Here is a 16,899-nt window from a genome sequence, read left to right as displayed (position 1 = left end):
ACACTGCTGTAGGAACACTGTGTCATTAGCTACACACTGCTGTAGGAACACTGTGTCATTAGCCACACACTGCTGTAAGAACACTGTGTCATTAGCTACACACTGCTGTAGGAACACTGTGTCATTAGCTACACACTGCTGTAAGAACACTGTGTCATTAGCTACACACTGCTGTAGGAACACTGTGTCATTAGCTACACACTGCGGTAGGAACACTGTGTCATTAGCTACACACTGCTGTAAGAACACTGCCATTAGCTACACACTGCTGCAGGAACACTGTGTCATTAGCTACACACTGCTGTAGGAACACTGTGTCATTAGCTACACACTGCTGTAGGAACACTGTGTCATTAGCTACACACTGCTGTAGGAACACTGTGTCATTAGCTACACACTGCTGTAGGAACACTGTGTCATTAGCCACACACTGCTGTAAGAACACTGTGTCATTAGCTACACACTGCTGTAAGAACACTGTGTCATTAGCTACACACTGCTGTTGGAACACTGTGTCATTAGCTACACACTGCTGTAGGAACGCTGTGTCATTAGCTACACACTGCTGTAGGAACGCTGTGTCATTAGCTACACACTGCTGTAGGAACACTGTGTCATTAGCTACACACTGCGGTAGGAACACTGTGTCATTAGCTACACACTGCTGTAAGAACACTGTGTCATTAGCTACACACTGCTGTAGGAACACTGTGTCATTAGCTACACACTGCTGTAGGAACACTGTGTCATTCGCTGTGTGATTTCCTCTGCAGCGGAAACTACAGCTTTCTGTAGGCTGCCATTTATTGGTCAGATTGAGTTGTGATCCATGTGTTTGAGAGAGGGTGATTTTAACAAAAAGCATAGTGGCTCCACAGCAGAAACACTCTGACTCTGTCTCATTACACAATGTTTTACAAGAAAGCAGCTGCAGACGGTTTTCATGTAACAGGTGGTACTTAAGTCTCATTTACCACTGGACTATCCAAACCTATTGATGAAACAGGCTGAAATGTCCTGTATGTCCAGAATTAAAATTCACCAGTTTTTACTTCATGTTTATGCTCTATTTAACCACATGACAGCAAGTTCTGACCCGTAGATCTTCAGCAGAACGAGTGTAACAGTGCACACAGGCATGTGTAGTTGGCCACTGCACACACTGAGAATGATTAATGTTAACAAGCCTCTGTGTGTGCCACAGAACATATTCTCCTCATGTTTTATCCACACGCTTTATCATTATCTTTATGCTGTTATAGTAACACACTAATAACACACCAGTGTGCTTTATGCTGTTATAGTAACACACTAATAACAAATCAGTGTGCCTTATGTTGTTATAGTAACACACTAATAACACACCAGTGTGCTTTATGCTGTTATAGTAACACACTAATTACACACCAGTGTGCTTTATGCTGTTATAGTAACACACTAATAACACACCAGTGTGCTTTATGCTGTTATAGTAACACACTAATAACATACCAGTGTGCTTTATGTTGTTATAGTAACATGCTAATAACACACCAGTGTGCTTTATGCTGTTATAGTAACAGACTAATAACATACCAGTGTGCTTTATGCTGTTATAGTAACATGCTAATAACACACCAGTGTACTTTATGCTGTTATAGTAACAGACTAATAACACATCAGTGTGATTTATGCTGTTATAGTAACATACTAATAACACACCAGTGTGCGTTTTGCTGTTATAGTAACATACTAATAACACACCAGTGTGCTTTATGCTGTTATAGTAACATACTAATAACACACCAGTGTGCTTTATGCTGTTATAGTAACACACTAATAACACAACACAGTGTGTGCATGTGTGAGCAAGAGTGTTTATACCCCCACACATATATATACACACTCTCATCCACATACACTCTGGTGTGCTATTAGTACGCGTGCGTGTGAGTGTGTGTGCATATTATTGTGATTGTCCCTGATGGTGTCCTCTGTCTGTGTATCTGCAGCAGGGAGTGTGTTTGTGTGTGGTTGTGTGTGTGTGTGTGTGTGTGTGTATTATTGTGATTGTCGCTGATGGTGTCCTCTGTCTGTGTGTCTGCAGCAGTGAGTGTGTTTGTGTGTGGTTGTGTGTGCGTGTGAGTGTGTGTGTGTATTATTTTGATTGTACCTGATGGTGTCCTCTGTGTGCGTGTCTGCAGCAGGGAGTGTCTATGGCCAGGTTAAACTGCATGAACGTGTGGGAAGGAGCGTGGAGTTCCCAACCGAAGTGAAGAACAGCAGGAATATGATGTACCTCAGTAAGGTAATTGCACACGTGATCAGCGGTGAAAGGGAGCCACTCTCTAACGAGTACGATAGCAGACTGCAGTGGAACAGCAGCACTGGATTATTCTCCCTCTCTGGGCTCAAGATGGAGGACAAAGGACTGTATACAGTTGTGAGAAACGATGGGACTCAGTCTGTAGAGGTGAAATACCAGCTGATGGTGTACGGTAAGTATGACTGGCTATGTGTGTGTATTGTATTATTGCATTTTCTCATTTAAATGTTAGGTACAGAAGTATGTTAAACAGAGTGGATGTATGCGTGCCATGTACAGGTTACATGATTAGGAGGCTGAATTTCAATATATCTGTCATTTTCTCTTTGTAAAATAAAACAAACTTGATATTACTGTATTGTAATGTGATTATGTACTGTATTTGTTTGTATAATGTTTGTGTTCATGACTGTTCTAATATATTATCATCTCTCTTTCGCATATGATCTCGGAAATACCGTGGTGCTTAGACGGAGATGGTGAGTTACAGAGCAACGCGATCACGTTAATATCACTGCAGATATGATGTTATGGTTTAAATAACAATAATGCGTGATTCAGATGGTTTTTAAAAGTGTTTAATTTCCCCGATTACCCGAGAGAGCCGTTGTAGAGCCCCTTTAAGTACTGAATGCATGAGAGAGAAATGTTCTTTCTCTCAACATTCAAGTAACCTTTAGATTCAGGTATTCTCCGCTTGCCTGTGATTGGCCCAGATGAATCACATGGGGTATTTGGACAGGTCACATTTTACTGTCATGTTGGATTTTCTTTTCAAAGTTCAGCTGTGTTGTGACTAATAATGTTTTGAATGCTGTATCTCACTCTGTTCTCTCTGCACAGTTCCTGTATCAAAACCCAATGTCAGTGTCATTAGTGATGAATATCCCTGCAAGTTAATGTGCACTGTGGAGAGAGGGACAGACGCGACCCTGACCTGGTACAGAGGGGATGAGGAGAAACCCTACAGTAGCTCCCCTGTTCACAGTGCCCCAGATCTGTATCTACCTCAGACTGTGGAGAGGAGCGGTATCTACACCTGTGAGGCGAAGAACTCTGTCAGTACTAATAGATCAGCCCCACTGACTGTGGGAGACCACTGCACAGGTGAGCTGACTGCACCTCACTCACACCTGTACACACCTACACACCTCACACCTGTACACACATACACACCTCACTCACACCTGTACACACCTACACACCTCACACCTGTACACACCTACACACCTCACACACACCAGTACACACCTACACACCTCACTCACACCTGTACACACCTCACTCACACCTGTACACACCTACACACCTCACACCTGTACACACCTCATAGATCAGACCTGAGAGATCAGCCCCACTGACTGTGGGAGACCACTGCACAGGTGAGCTTACTGCACACCACTCACACCTGTACACACCTACACACCTCACACCTGTACACACCTACACACCTCACACACACCTGTACACACCTACACACCTCACTCACACCTGTACACACCTCACTCACACCTGTACACACCTACACACCTCACACCTGTACACACCTCATAGATCAGACCTGAGAGATCAGACCACTGCACAGGTGAGCTGACTGCACACCACTCACCATCTCTGCACACCTGTTTACACCTGAAATTACGAATAAATGAGAGAAAAGACAGAAAAGATCTTTGTTGTTGGTGATTTGATTACACAATATATGAAATATGTACATTTACCTCACTGGACTTTCCATTGTTGTCCTTGTTCAGTGGAATTCAGCTTTAACCTCCACGTGTTCTCTGAAAGTGGGGGTTTGAAGGAGGGTGGATCCAAAGCCCCCACCCTCCAAATACCCTATTCAAAAGTGCACAGGACATGTTTGCTTCCCAAAACTGACTAGTGATATGAAGAAAATGTTAGTAAAAATTTGATGAAATGTGACCATTGAAATGATAAACTAATTTGTTAAACATAATAAAACTAACATTGATGTATTTATTGACACGTTGACACATGCATTTTGGAAATAATGTTGGAAGGTAACACCCAGCTCCTACTCCTGTTCGGCTGTTGATCAGCCCAAAAAAAAGAAAAAACCATGATAACACCTGTCCTCACCTGTCCTCACCTGTGCTCAACTGTGCTCACCTGTCCTCAGGTGGAGCTGCAGGCAGCTGGCAGACGGAGGGCTGTAGAGTGTGGAGCCTGGCTCTGGGACTTGTTGTGACGCTGCACAGTCTTCTGGTCTGAGCCTGGTGGGGGACAATGAACTTTGACTCCAGTATTAACACTAACCCACCACATACCACAACACATTAACCACAGTATTAACACTAACCCACCACACACCACACCACATTAACCACAGTATTAACACTAACCCACCACATACCACACCACATTAACCACAGTATTAACACTAACCCACCACATACCACACCACATTAACCACAGTATTAACACTAACCCACCACATACCACACCACATTAACCACAGTATTAACACTAACCCACCACATACCACACCACATTAACCACAGTATTAACACTAACCCACCACATACCACACCACATTAACCACAGTATTAACTCTAACCCACCACATACCACACCACATTAACCACACTATTAACACTAACCCACCACATACCACACCGCATTAACCACAGTATTAACACTAACCCACCACATACCACACCACATTAACCACAGTATTTACACTAACCCACCACATACCACACCGCATTAACCACAGTATTAACACTAACCCACCACATACCACACCACATTAACCACAGTATTAACACTAACCCACCACATACCACACCACATTAACCACAGTATTAACACTAACCCACCCCACAGTATTGTTCTTGGTCACACCCTGAATGAGAAGATGCATTACATTCGATGGGTGTTTTGGGTTCACGTTTGGGGGAATTTCAATATTAAGGGTGCGGAACACAAAGCTGAGTATCTGATTGGTCTATGGAGTATGGGGAGGGGCTCTGTGTGTGACATCATTCTGTAAGGGTGGGATTTGGAAATAAAAAGCTTTTTGTTACCTCGCTCATAGCTTTACAGGTTCTCCCGTTATCTTTGAGTAGTGTGAGATGCTATTTTAGTTTTAATTTTCATGAAACATCTCCTCATGTTTGTGAAGAGCTTATTTTGATAATGCTAATGTTGAGTATATTTCCTTAGGCTATTAAGATTGGGCCTTGAGGTGAAAGTGGGGGCAGTTGGTAGAAGAAGGGAAGATGGAGCGTGGAGCATCTAGCTGAGACCCTGCTCACTAGCGACTATCTTGTTGTTCTATGTTGTTCAAATTAGAGTTATTAGTTTGAATTTATAGTTATAGTTGAATCAAGTCACAGAGCTTTAAGCAAACCCTTGGCCACTAAACCCCACGCCTTACAGTAGCTTTGTTTGCTGAGCTCTTCAGATACTTTGCTCTCGGTCTGGAACAGTCCTGCCACAAGAACAACACACCTGGACAATCACACAAGATCAGTAAATGATAACTGTTTCCAGTGTTGAAAATGTCTCGGCTGTGTATTTATTTACATTCAGTTCAGCTACTCTTACATTGTATAAGTCCGTAAGAGTGTTTTACCATTTATGTCACACTAGGTCACAGAGAGTCCTGATGGGCTGTTTCCTGTTTCTGTTCTGCAGATGAGTCAGAGCTGCAGAGGGCCCAGCAGGTTTCTGTTCTCCTGTCATCCTGTCATCCTGTCATCCTCCACCTCATGGGTCTAACTCTGTCCTGGGGGGCCCCCGTGTCTGCTGCCTGCCCCCTCTGTCTGTTCCCCCCCTGTGTCCGCTGCACCCTCTCTATCTGCCAGTGAGACCCTTCAATCTCAGATAACCGTCACACGATAAAAGACAATTTCACTGTCATGGAATTTCATTTTTCTGAACTTCTTAAACTGTTGCTGATAGAACTCTGTTTATTCCATGTGCTCTTTACCTTCTGAAGCTGTGTACTCCAGCGCAGTGTCTCTGTGTGTCCACACCTTCTGAAGCTGTGTGTAGTCCAGCTCAGTGTCTCTCTCTGTCCACACGTTCTGAAGCTGTGCACTCCAGCTCAGTGTATCTGTGTCCACACCTTCTGAAGCTGTGTACTCCAGCGCAGTGTCTCTCTGTCAACATTGATGTGAAATCCTGCTGTTTCATTGCCATTTTAATTCAACCTTACTGACGTTAACTGCCTTTTTATGGTTTAATTCAGTCATATCACTTGTTCAGTTTAATTTACTTCAGTGTCATATCGGTGCGGTTCAGTTTATAGTTTAATTCAGTTTTGTATCCGTTTGTTCAGTTTATTGTGTAATTCAGTGTCATGTCTCTGTCTCTTATCTGTCTCTCAGGTGTTTAACATTCAGAGTGGGGATTCCTTAATGCTACTGAATTGTATTACGTATTTTAAGGAACAAATTGAAACATTTCTGTTGTGTCTGTGAATTATTTTCAGTGATTATGGGCTCCTATTCCACATATGACACTGAATTGTTGCATTTATAACTGACTCATGTTCAAATAAAAAAATATTTCTGAATGGGTATCATGTATGTGTATTATGTACTATGTGTCTGTTTTATCACTGGGTTTTATGCCCATCTGTGTATTATGTGTGTTTTTTATGTATGTATGGGAGTTTGAGTCAAACAGCTGTTATGAAAAAAGGACACAATCTTTGTGGAAAGATGAGTCCATCTGAACCACGTTTATAAAGCCCGGCTTTAAACTCCTTTTATAAAGCCTGGCTTTAAACTCCTTTTGTAAAGCCCGGCTTTAAATACCTTTTATAAAGTCTGGCTTTCAACACATTTTTTCCCATTTTCTGTGTTCAAGATTTGATTTAAGAAAGCCAGTTTCAAAAGACCTACGCCCTTAAAAAAAATGAAAAAAGAAAGGCTCTTCCTCTCTGGGGCACCTCCTAAAAGTGCTTTACTTTCTGAAAAGTGTGCGCTCACATGCACTCAGAGAAACCTTGTAGATGTGTGCTGTATATCATCTGGAGATTTTAAGTACTCTCCGAGAAACTTAGTGGGCAGTGTGTTTAGCGGGCAGTGTATTTAGTAGGCAGTAAGTTTAGCGGGCAGTGTGTTTAGAGGGCAGTGTGTTTAGCGGGCAGTGTGTTTAGTGGGCAGTGTGTTTAGTGGCCAATGTGTTTAGCAGGCAGTGTGTTTAGTGGGCAGTATGTTTAGTGGGCAGTGTGTTTAGTAGGCAGTGTGTTTAGTAAGCAGTGTGTTTAGTGGACAGTGTGTATAGTGGGCAGTGTGTTTATTTGGCAGTGTGTTTAGTGGGGAGTGTGTATTTTGAGGACACAGGAGTTAAGAGGCTGTTTCAGACACAGCCAAGGTCTCTGCTCCACTTCCTGTTACAGATGACAGGCAGTTCTGAACAGGAAACAAACAGGAAATCATTCTGTAGAATTGGAGCTTTCTTATTTATCTTTGGTAAATGTCCTTATACATTATTTTTGTCTGGGATCACTTGTAAATAAGCATGTTTTTTTTAGTTTGGTCGATCATATCTCTGTTGTCACTATATTATTAGCATTGTATCTTATATCATTGGAAAGCCTGTTCATTTCCCTTTACAATGATGTTTGTAAGGATCATGCATTTGTGGGATGAGCAGCACAGCTGATTATGTGGGTGGGGTCCCAAGTGAAATGTGTCAAATTTCCCAGCCAATGTCAAACAGTGTATTCTCCTGTTGGTATTGGCTACTGGTTTGAGTTGTTTAAGGGATTGGGTGTGTTTTGGGTGGGTTTCTGTGGTTCTGGTTTCTGTGGTTCTGGTTTCTGTGTTCTGGTGTCTGTGTTCAGTTCCGTGCTGCAGTCACATGACCTGCCTGACCTGTCACTCAGACTGTTTACCCTGGGCTGCTCTGGAAGGCGATTGGTTGGCTGTGATCTGGCCTCTTCTGAATGGCGTGTGTGTGTGGTGTACATGTCAGTGTAGACAGCTCTGTATTTTAGTTTTCTCAAGACTCGGTCACAAACAGGGCAGACAAATGGCCCTTTACTCATTCCCATTCCATTCTGTTTGTATCACGCTTTTCACAGAGGACTGTCACAAAGATTTTCACCATGCGATCAGCATCAGACAAGGTGCAGAACACTACTTCTATTGGCTACTTCAGAAATCTCATGGATTAGTTTCACATGGATATCTACTCTCTGCACCATCCTACTTTATATGTCGGTGAATTTCTTTAACTTTTATCAGTAGTAGTAGACGAGCATCACATGGCTCAGCTTTTGTGTGCAGTCATGTTTATTCTTGTCCCTGATGCTCTGGTTCAAACTCTAAGCGCCTAACTCTAAACAAGCACAGAATTAACACTGAGCAGCAGGGGGTTGACGTCACTTATTTCAAGGTTATAGTTATAGTATAGTTATAGTCGGCTGCGTTTCCCGAAGCCTTCTTAACGCTACGTCGTTCGTAAGATATACCTTGCGCTCTGCCTTCAGCGTGTTTCCCGGAACGTTCTTAGCTAAGTATACCTTCTGTACGTGCTACTTTCATATGGTTAGTCTGGACCACTCTTCTCTATACCTTATCGATGTTGCCACTAGTGGCCACCACTGTTATGACCGCAAGCCTCTGAAATCAGCTGTTGCTCTTAGTTACATTTCAATCTGTTCAGCAATACTTACACTAATAATTCTACAGTTATATTTGGCTAATAATATTACTAAAATACCACATTAATGGGACTGTTTTAATGCAAAGAATAAAGTTGTACATTACAAAGGATGCATGGTGCACTTTATTGAACATGTTGCCTAATTGCCTTTTAAATTATATTCATGAACTGACGATTTCCCTGTGTGCTAGAGCGATGTTTATCCATAGTTCTTTCTTTGTTTTGTTGGACACCGTGGTAATAAAACTGGAAAATGATGTTTCTTTATTCAGCACCACGTCTAACAATATCTCCATTTCGTTTGCTGTGGAGCTGTGCGACCGCTTATATTATTTTCTTGTTGATGCATTTGCTTGTTGGTGTGCTTTTATTGAAAATGTCAGCTAATCAGAGAAAACGATGATGTGACAAGGTGTGACGGCACAATCTGATATCACAAACCATATATAAATGATATATATAACCATATATATAAATGATATAATACTATAATTTGATCATTTAGTTTGTAAGTTTTTAATTCTATTAATAAGTTCCCACCAGTCGTGATAAATGAAATATTTTAAAGTATTTCTGCAGTGTTCTATTCATAAAGAACACTACTCTCTCTCTCTCTCTCTATTCAGAAAGAACACTACTCTCTCTCTCTATTCATAAAGAACACTACTCTCTCTCATCACAATCTTAAAGTTGTTGATGGGCCAAGTGACGTCGCACGTAGAAGCTATCCCTTAAGCAACCGCCTAAGTGACAGTTCAGGGAACACACAGAGAAAAGTAAACAGCTTTAGTAAGGTATACCTTAGAGAGTCTTCGTAAAACTCTAAGAGACACCGTTATCGGGAAGTGCGGCCCAGCTTTTTCCCCTGCACCTGAAGGACGCGGTTTCAGCAGAAAGAGGAAGTGAGAGTGTGTACTTCTCTATAAAACACGCCCAGCTGCAAAAGTAAAAGGTGCCATTTTCATTTTCCCCGGTTCTCTTCTTCCTGTCCTCAGATTTCTTCACTGCATCTGTCTGTTCACACATCACAGAGCAAGACTGTTACTTCACTTATTGTTGCCTTTTAAAACAAAAACCCACCCAAGAAACTGTCAACAATCAATCTCCATAACCCATGTTCATTCAATCAATGTCTGTTTATTGACCGAAAATGCACTATTTTCAAAATCCGCTCATATTTACAGATCACATGATTATAAGATGCCAAATTAGCATTTCAGTGACTGTAATGACATTTACTCATTTCTAAAGGAAAACGGGTTGAAAGGTATCAACATGTCCAAAGATAAATGGCCTTAAACTCAAACACAAATCTGGTAAATGTCTGATCCACTAAAGAATACAAACACCCGTCACTTACTGTGTGTCTGTATTCTGTCTGCAGCAGCAGATGAGCACAGATTTAAGTGTAATAACTGAAGCACAGCAGCAGTCATCTCTAATTACACAGAGCTCTTCATCACACTGATTTCGCTAAAATCAGAGTAGAATCTAAAATCAGAGTAGTCTGATGGCAACTGCCGTTTCTGATCAGGCCATGGCCCAATTCCCTATGTTTGGTCACCTTCCGTTGTGCACCCCTCAGTACCGTGCACACCTCTCATGCACACCCCTCAGTACCGTGCACACCCCTCAGTACCGTGCTCACCCCTCAGTACAGGTGTGAGTGAGGTGTGTAGGTGTGTATAGGTGTGAGTAAGGTGTGTAGGTGTGTACAGGTGTGAGTGAGGTGTGTACAGGTGTGAGTGAGGTGTGAGGTGTGTACAGGTGTGAGTGAGGTGTGTAGGTGTGAGTGAGGTGTGTACAGGTGTGTGTGAGGTGTTGAGGTGTGTACAGGTGTGAGTGAGGTGTGTAGGTGTGTACAGGTGTGAGTGAGGTGTGTAGGTGTGTACAGGTGTGAGTGAGGTGTGTAGGTGTGTACAGGTGTGAGTGAGGTGTACAGGTGTGTACAGGTGTGAGTGAGGTGTGAGGTGTGTACAGGTGTGAGTGAGGTGTGTAGGTGTGTACAGGTGTGAGTGAGGTGTGTAGGTGTGTACAGGTGTGTGTGAGGTGTGTACAGGTGTGAGTGAGGTGTGTAGGTGTGTACAGGTGTGAGTGAGGTGTGTAGGTGTGTACAGGTGTGAGTGAGGTGTGTAGGTGTGTACAGGTGTGAGTGAGGTGTGTACAGGTGTGAGTGGGGTGTGTAGGTGTGTACAGGTGTGAGTGAGGTGTGTAGGTGTGTACAGGTGTGAGTGAGGTGTGTAGGTGTGTACAGGTGTGAGTGAGGTGTGTACAGGTGTGAGTGAGGTGTGTAGGTGTGTACAGGTGTGAGTGAGGTGTGTACAGGTGTGAGTGAGGTGTGTTGGTGTGTATAGGTGTGAGTGAGGTGTGTAGATTACATTTTTTACATTTACATTTTTGTCATTTAGCAGACGCTTTTAATCCAAAGCGATTTACAAGTGCATAGGTTCTTTCACAAGTTAAAGCATCGCATCCATAGTAAAATACTCATGAAGTGTTGTTCTAAACATATAGTCATCATAAGTGCAATATATATATTTTTTTTTATTTTTTTTTGGGGGGTTAGACAAGAGAAATAGGGATATCAGAAAGGGTGGTGGGGGAAATCAGGAGGGAGGACTAAGGTAGAGTTTGAAAAGGTGTGTTTTTAGTCTGCGTCGAAATAGGGGGAGGGATTCTGCTGTCCTGACAGTGGTAGGCAAGTCATTCCACCACTGAGGAACCAGAACGGAAAACAGGCGTGAACGTGCAGCTCGACCACCAGGTGCTAGAGAGGGAACCATAAGGCGACCAGAGCTGGCAGACCGGAGTGGTCTAGCTGTGGAGTAGGGAGTGATCAAGGATTGTATATAAAGTGGGGCAGCCTTAGCAGCCTGAAATGCCAACACTAGGGCCTTGAATCGGATGCGGGCGGCAATAGGAAGCCAGTGAAGGCCAATGAGGAGCGGGGTGACATGAGCCGACCCGGGCTGACTGGTGATCAGGCGGGCTGCAGCATTCTGGACCAGCTGGAGGGGCTTGATGGTACAAGCTGGGAGACCGGCTAGGAGGGAGTTGCAATAATCCAGACGGGAAATGACGAGTGCCTGGACTAGTGGCTGGGTGGCTTTCTCCGTCAGGAGATGACGGATACGGCGTATATTGTAGAGAAAGAACCTGCAGGTTCTGGCAGTGGAGGATACTTGTGGAGCCAGGGAGAGGCAGTTATCAAGAGTCACCCCAAGATTCTTTGCCGTACGGGAGGAGGAAACTACAAAGTCCTCAACAGTCAATCATTGTCAGTGAGGACTTAGCAGGGATGTAGAGAAGGTTACATTATTACATTATTATGTAGAGATTATATTATTACATTACATTATTGGCATTTGGCAGACGCTCTTATCCAGAGCGACGTACAGTTGATTAGACTAAGCAGGAGACAATCCTCCCCTGGAGCAATGCAGGGTTAAGGGCCTTGCTCAAGGGCCCAACGGCTGTGCGGATCTTATTTTGGGGATCAAACCACCAACCTTGCAGGTTCCAGTCATGTACCTTAACCACTACGCTACAGACCACCCAGAACACATCCATCAAAGTATTATAAATCATTATAATAACACACATGTCAAGTCAGACATGAATTTTGTATTGAAAACAATGTCAGGGTTGTTCGGGCGTGGTCCGGACTGGCTCACCACCCCAAATGCCTCCTCAACTCAATAAATATACAACCCACAGGTGAACTGCATTGGAGAAGGAGGGAGACTGGGGGAGGGTTAAGCTGAAAAATAGCAGGATGCTAACAGGATGCTAACACAGAAAACCTCCCCCTGGTTGGGATTCCAACCCTGGACATTGTTGTTGTGAGGCGACAGCCTCCACATAGCTCACGCTACAAACCTCTCTGGGTTGATGAACCCACCACTCCTGATTACCCGACAGCGTGGCAATGACCCATAGTGCCATTTTGTAAACACAGCTGTGAATGGTGGTTAAAGATTCTACTGACATCAGCTGAGAGTGAGGCAAGGTAAGGCAGGGAAATGGCAGTGCACCAGTCGCAACATATATTTTCAGTCAGTAAGTATTTCACTCACAAAGCTAACGCCCAACAGTGAGTGAGCTATACATAAACTCAACACAGGAGTGCTTTCAGCCCAATGTACCCCCAATTTATTTATGTTAACTTACATAGCTAGCGAGCTAATTCGTGATCAGAAGATCGTGGACTCAACTATGCCTTAAAAGGTACTTGTGAAAAGGTATCAAATATTCCATTCTTTGAAGTGAAAACTTTGCTAGATTAGCTAGATTGTTCGAATTAGAACTGGATTACCTTTTTTAAATTAGCTAGATTGTTCATTCAAACAAATTAACTATTTCCCCTTGGTAGCTGGAAAAACCCAGGAAAGAAGCGATCACATCCCATACCTCTGTTTTAGTTTGTTTCCTTGTTTCTCCGTTTCTAATGTATTTTCTAAGTCCTTGTTCCATTTTGTGTTTCTATGTTTGCACTGAACCTGTTTCCTAGTCACACCCCCCACACCTGTTGCATGTTTTCTAATGTGTAATCACACTTAGTCTGTTTCTGTCTACTCTTGTTATGTGCCCTGCTTTGTGCTTGCCAGCAGGTTTCACCTGTTGCCTGCTCCCATGCCCTGCTCACCTGTTCGTGGGTTCCTGCTTACCTGCTCCTGTGTTCCTGCTTACCTGTTCCTGTGGTCCTGCTTACCTACCCCTGTGTTCCTGCTAACCTCCTCCGGGGTTCCTGCTAACCTTCTCCTGTGTTCCTGCTAACCTCCTCCTGTGTTCCTGGTGTCAGTGCAGGACCCAGCTCCAGATCCACTCTGCATGGCTATTGGTTTACTCCGTTTTCCTCCCACATTAAAAACCGGCAGGTTGTGTTGTGTATTCACCAGCCATTGCCCTTGATGGCACTGGCCTCAGAACTGGAGTTGGTGTCTGGGTGCTGCACTGCACTATTGCTGCCCACTGCCTTTAAGAAACTAGGATGGGTGAAATGTAGAGGACAAACTACCCCACGGGGCAGTTATGTATTATCTTATCTAAGTAAGCTGTTTACTGCTGTACGGCTTTCTCGCATTTCTAGCTAAAAAACAAAATGGCGCCGGTGCGTGTGGCTGCCGTTGTACCTGCTCCGGTATTCTGTTTGTTTGTCCTGTTTGTGGTATTAAACCTACTAACTCCTGCATTAGGTTGTGTCATCTACGACAAACAGACTCTGATAGATATAGGCTGCTCGCACTGTCTCTCGGCACCTGAGCCCGATACAGCTTGGCCCGAGGAGATTATACGGAGAGCCGACAACAAACAAACAAACAATGGACGCACAAATCCCACACGAAAGGCGCAGAGGAAGACGAGCCGGCATTAGGAACAGGCTGAGGAACAGGGCACACCGACCTCCATTGCCCAGTATCCTGCTAGCCAACGTCCAGTCCCTAGAGAACAAGCTGGATGAGCTCAGGGCCAGGCTGAAATACCAGAGGGACATACGGGACTGTAACATCATCTGCCTCGTCGAGACATGGCTGACACCGTCGGTACCGGACCATGCCGTTCAACCAGCAGAACACCTCTCGGTTCATCGGATGGACAGAACGGGAGAGTCTGGCAAGTCGAGAGGAGGTGGCGTACGTCTGATGGTAAATAACAACTGGTGCGACAACAGGAACGTTGTTCCTCTCACACAAATTCCTGCTCGCCCAACCTGGAGCTTCTGACTATTAAATGCCACCCATTCTACCTCCCTCGAGAGTTCACATCAGTCATCGTAAGCGCCGTTTATATTCCACCACAAGCGGACACGGACGCTGCTCTGAGTGAACTAAATGAGGCTCTCACTAGCCAACAGGCTAACCACCGAGATGCTGCTATCATCGTAGCCGGGGATTTTACAACACGGGGCTTGAAACCGGCAACATGGACGATTATAAAGCCGCCGCATACATCGTCCGCAGAGCGGTGAAGGAGGCAAAACAACGCTACGGCGAGAAGCTGGAATTACAACTTCAGCAGTCTAACACCAGAGGCTTGTGGCAAGGACTACGGGATATAACGGACTATAAAGCGACACCTATGCCCATGGTAAACAATGACATTGCTCTGGCAAATGAACTTAACAACTTCTATGCGCGCTTTGAGGCTGACAGCCGACAAGCCAGTATATCTCCCGACAGGGAGGAGGGGCCGTTCACCGTGACGGAGCACGATGTGAGGAGGACGTTCAAGAGCGTGAACACCAGGAAGGCAGCAGGACCAGACGGTATCACCGGACGTATCCTAAAAGCCTGTGCTGACCAACTAGCCCCTGTGTTCACGGTAATATTCAATCTCTCCCTCTCACTGTCCATCATTCCCACCTGCTTCAAACAGTCGATTATAGTCCCTGTCCCTAAGAAGCCGAAGCCCGGTTGTTTAAATGACTATCGCCCCATTGCCCTCATTATACACCCATGACTGCACGGCCACTTCAGACTCTAACATCATTGTGAAATTTGCTGACGATACAGCTGTGGTGGGCCTGATCTCAAACAATGATGAGAAGGCCTACCTGATGGAGATCAACCACCTCGAGAACTGGTGCCAGGGGAACAATCTCCTGCTGAACGTCAGTAAAACCAAAGAACTGAAAGTGGACTTCAGCAGGAAGCAGCAGAGGAGCTACCACACACTCACCATCAGCGGGGCTCAGGTGGAGAGGGTGGACAGCTTTAAATACCTTGGACTACACATCACGCAGGATCTATCATGGTCCTGCCACATCAACTCCCTGGTGAAGAAAGCCCGACAGCGTCTCTACCACCTCAGACGTCTGAAGGACTCCAAGCTCCCCCTCAGGGTGCTCAAGAACTTCTACACCTGCATAGAGAGCATCCTGTCGGGGAGCATCACCACCTGGATGGGCAGCAGCACCAAGAAGGACTACTTGGCCCTCAGGACGGTGGTCCGCTCAGCCGAGCGAACCATTAGAACCACTCTCCCCAACCTGCAGGACACCTGTACCCAACGGTGCAGGTCCAAGGCCAACACAATCCTCAGGGAGCCCAACCACCCCAGCAACAGACTCTTCTCTCTGTTGCCCTCAGGGAGGCGTTATCGCTGCCTGAGGGTAAAAACAGAGAGGATGAGGAAGAGCTTCTTCCCTCAGGCCATCCGCCTGCTGAATGAGGACTGTGCTTAGCACATACACACACACACCTACATATCAGCAAAAATGGACTGCCACTGCACTTTGCACTTTGCACTTTTTATCCTGCACTCACACATGAGTAATTAATCTTTTAATTGCTTGTTGTCTGTGTCTTTTAATTTTTGTCATTTAAACACCGGACGGGTGCACTAAGCATTTCACTGCACATTGTACCTGTATATTGTGTATGTGACAAATAAAATTTGAATTTTATTGCACTTGTGGCCTCTTGTTTTATTATTGCTGGCGTTATGCTAGCTAAGACGGCATTGTAAAATATCTTGGGACGAAAATAATTTTGTTTACTTTTGTCCCTCCATGGAACGTTACTTCCGTCCCTCCCCTCTCTCCTGTCACTTATCCCGCGCTAGCATCCAAGACAAACTTAAACAAGTAAACGCAATTCTACAGTTGAAAAAGACTTTCGACGGTAGCTCCACCAAACGTGCAGTGTAATATGCACATACACAAGTTATCACGTCATTGCAGCTCCCATCATTTTCGAGAAAATGCGCACATTACTTTCTACCCAGCTCTCCCCTACCGAAGGGTGTGCTCACTTGGCCAGAGCCCCTTTTGTTTAGAGCAGAGGTCACCAACCCTGGTCCTGGAGGGCTACTGGGTCTGCTGGTTTTTGTTTTCACCTTAAAAGCAGCACCCTGTTGAGACCCAGGTAACCAGGTGAGGTGAGTTAGCTGTGTAATCATCTGCTCTAATTGATTAATTAAGTGCAGAGTAACAGCGAAAGCCAGCA

The 16,899-nt window shown here is 44.5% G+C and overlaps 1 long non-coding RNA gene across 1 annotated transcript; it reads left to right on the top strand.

The window, feature by feature from the left end:
- The first annotated feature begins 2,607 nt into the window (after nucleotides 1-2,607).
- On the top strand, nucleotides 2,608-6,855 carry LOC133131407 (uncharacterized). Its single transcript, XR_009709014.1, has 4 exons — nucleotides 2,608-2,784; nucleotides 3,149-3,412; nucleotides 4,449-4,545; nucleotides 5,969-6,855. It is a non-coding gene; the product is annotated as an uncharacterized LOC133131407 (long non-coding RNA).
- Nucleotides 6,856-16,899: the final 10,044 nt, after the last annotated feature.

This window comes from Conger conger, chromosome 6, assembly GCF_963514075.1.
Source record: "Conger conger chromosome 6, fConCon1.1, whole genome shotgun sequence".
NCBI classification, from domain to species: domain Eukaryota; kingdom Metazoa; phylum Chordata; class Actinopteri; order Anguilliformes; family Congridae; genus Conger; species Conger conger.
This window is presented reverse-complemented; position numbering and strand designations above follow the sequence as displayed.